Source organism: Halichoerus grypus, chromosome 11, assembly GCF_964656455.1.
Source record: "Halichoerus grypus chromosome 11, mHalGry1.hap1.1, whole genome shotgun sequence".
In the NCBI taxonomy this organism is placed as follows: Eukaryota; Metazoa; Chordata; class Mammalia; order Carnivora; family Phocidae; genus Halichoerus; species Halichoerus grypus.
This window is the reverse complement of record NC_135722.1, coordinates 89,171,935-89,175,146: the sequence shown is the minus strand read 5'-3', so window position 1 is coordinate 89,175,146 and position 3,212 is coordinate 89,171,935. Positions and strand designations below refer to the sequence as shown.

Below are 3,212 nucleotides of genomic sequence, written 5' to 3'. Positions count from 1 at the left end.
CAGTTTGTTTCATGAGATTAAGAATTCCTCATATCAGTGAGATCATATGATACATGTCTTTCTCTGATTGACTTATTTTGCTCAGCATAATACCCTCTAGTTCTATCCACGTCATTGCAAATGGCAAGATTTCAGGTTTTTTGATGGCTGCATAATGTTCCATTGTATATATATATACCACTTCTTTTTATCCTATATTTGTATCTTTGGGGTAAACACCCAGTAGTGCAATTGCTGGGTCATAGGGTAGCTCTATTTTCAACTTTTTGAGGAACCTCCATACTGTTTTCCAGAGTGTTTGCACCAGCTTGTATTCCCACCAACAGTGTAGGAGGGTTCCCCTAAGAAAGGCAATATTTAAAGAAGAGAGACAAAAATTTCTCAACCTGAAGAGCCCAAGCCACAGTTAGAAAAGAATTGCAGTTTATCCTAATAGAAGACACCCCTTCTTAGATTTTTTTTGGCTTTTCTTTTTCAATCTTAATGATGAAAAATTTAGAGGCTTGCATGGAATACTCTTAATAACATTACAAACATCAAAACAAAATAAAACTACCTTCAGACTTCTCTTAATGCTAAGATAGAAAATACACCAATCTCTAAAGATTTTCTTTTTTTTTTTTTTTTAAGATTTTATTTATTTATTTGACAGAGAGAGAGATAGTGAGAGAAGGAACACGAGCAGGGGCAGTGGGAGAGGGAGAAGCAGGCTTCCTGCGGAGCAGAGAGCCCGATGCGGGGCTGGATCCCAGGACTCTGGGATCATGAGCTGAGCCGAAGGCAGACGCTTAACAACTTAGCCACCCAGGCGCCCGTCTAAAGATTTTCAAAATAAAGTGGTTGATGATAACATGGAGATTGTCGGTTCTGCCTCGCGGCAGCCATCCCCTTCCACACGATCACGCTGAGCTAGTACCCGCGCTTGGAATCCGGCGGCAACCTCAGCCGCGCCTGCCGCCTGCCACCGCCTCTGGACCATGGACCCCCGCAAAGTGAGCGAGCTGCGGGCCTTCGTGAAAATGTGTAAGCAGGATCCGAGAGTTCTGCACACCGAGGAAATGCGCTTCCTGCGGGAGTGGGTGGAGAGCATGGGGGGTAAAATACCACCTGCCACTCATAAAACTAAATCAGAAGACAATATCAAGGAAGAAGAAACAGATAGTAAGAAGGAGGAGGAAAACATAAAGACAGACGAACCATCAAGTGAGGAAAGTGATCTAGAAATTGACTAGTGATTTAGAAAAGTGATCTAGAAGTCGACAGATACTGATACCCCTCAAGAAATGGGAGATGAAAATGAAGAGATAACCGAGAAAATGATGGATCAGGCAAATGATAAAAAAGTGGCTGCCATTGATGCCCTAAATGATGGTGAACTACAGAAAGCCATTGACTTGTTCACAGATGCCATCAAACTGAATCCTCGCTTGGCCACTCTGTATGCCGAGAGAGCCGGTGTCTTCATCAAATTACAGAAGCCAAATGCTGCCATTCGAGACTGTGACAGAGCTATTGAAATAAATCCTGATTGAGCTCAGCCTTGTAAGTGGCGAGGGAAAGCACACAGACTTCTGGGCCGTTGGGAAGAAGCAGCACATGATCTTGCCCTTGCTTGTAAACTGGATTACAATGAAGATGCTAGTGCAATGCTGAAAGAAGTTCAACCGAGGGCCCAGAAAATTGCTGAACATCGGAGAAAGTATGAACGAAAACGTGAAGAGCGAGAGATCAAGGAAAGAATAGAAAGGGTTAAGAAGGCTCGGGAAGAACATGAGAGAGCCCAGAGGGAGGAAGAAGCCAGACGACAATCAGGAGCTCAGTATGGCTCTTTCCCAGGTGGCTTTCCTGGGGGAATGCCTGCTAATTTTCCTGGAGGAATGCCTGGAATGGCAGGGGGGATGCCTGGAATGGCAGGAATGCCTGGGCTCAATGAAATTCTTAGTGATCCAGAGGTTCTCGCAGCCATGCAGGATCCAGAAGTTATGGTGGCCTTCCAGGATGTGGCCCAGAACCCAGCAAATATGTCAAAATATCAGAGCAATCCAAAGGTTATGAATCTCATCAGTAAATTGTCAGCCAAATTTGGAGGTCAAGCATAATAATGCCCTTCTGACAAATAAAGACCTTGCTGAAGGAAAAGCAACGATCACCTAATGGATGTTGCAATAATACAAACCAGTGTACCTCTGACCTTCTCATGAAGAAAGCTGGGTTGCTGTGAAGAGAATCCCTAACCCTCTGCCCCACATGCAACTGAAACATTCTATAGTGGTTTGCCATTAGGGTATTCATTCAGATAATGTTTTCCTACTAGGAATAACAAACTTTAAACACTTTTAAACCTTAAAAATATTTAAAAACATATTAAAAGGGTGTGTTAGTCCCTAAAAAAAAAAAAAAATGGGGATTGTACACCCAGCCAAACTCTCCATGGTGTGCAAAGGCAACAGGCAAACGTATATACATTTTCTAAATAAAATATTTACTCCCTCTGAATGAGAACAATTCATTTAATAAAAAACTTGAAGTATAAATAACTACTGAACATATGATTACCAAATTGAGCATAAAATCAACGTCCATTCTTGGATATAAAACTATATAGTAAAGTATGTTAAAGTCAGTCAGTGACTCGGAATTTAATTATACATAATGTAAATTTGAATGAGGGGGAAAAAACAAAGATGGGATGTGCCAGGATTTGAAGTTATTTATTTGTCAGAAACATGAGAAAAGCTATTATTTTGCTATCATTGCACTGATCATTGAGAAATATGTCATAAAATGTTATTTGATAAATTTTAATATGTCCCAGAAATCATAAAGGAAATAATAAAATTGATTTTGTAATTTTAAAGCACCCCTATGTTTATTACAGCATTATTTACAATAGCCAAGATATGTAAGTAACCGAAGTGTCCATCAATAGATGGATGGGTAAAGAAGATGTGGAATATTACTCAGCCATAAAAAATGAAATCCCATTTGTGACAACATGGACAGACTTAGAGGGTATGATACTAAGTGAAATAAGCCAGACGGAAAAAGATAAATATCATATGATTTCACTATACGTAGAATCTATAAAACAAAACAAATGAATGAAGAAAACAAAACAGGGGCGCCTGGGTGGCTCAGTCGTTAAGCGTCTGCCTTCGGCTCAGGTCATGATCCCAGGGTCCTGGGATCGAGCCCCACATCGGGCTCCGTGC

At 41.0% G+C, this 3,212-nt stretch overlaps 1 pseudogene; it reads left to right on the top strand.

Moving 5' to 3' along the window:
- The first annotated feature begins 962 nt into the window (after positions 1–962).
- On the top strand, positions 963–2,155 carry LOC118523050 (hsc70-interacting protein pseudogene; annotated as a pseudogene).
- Positions 2,156–3,212: the final 1,057 nt, after the last annotated feature.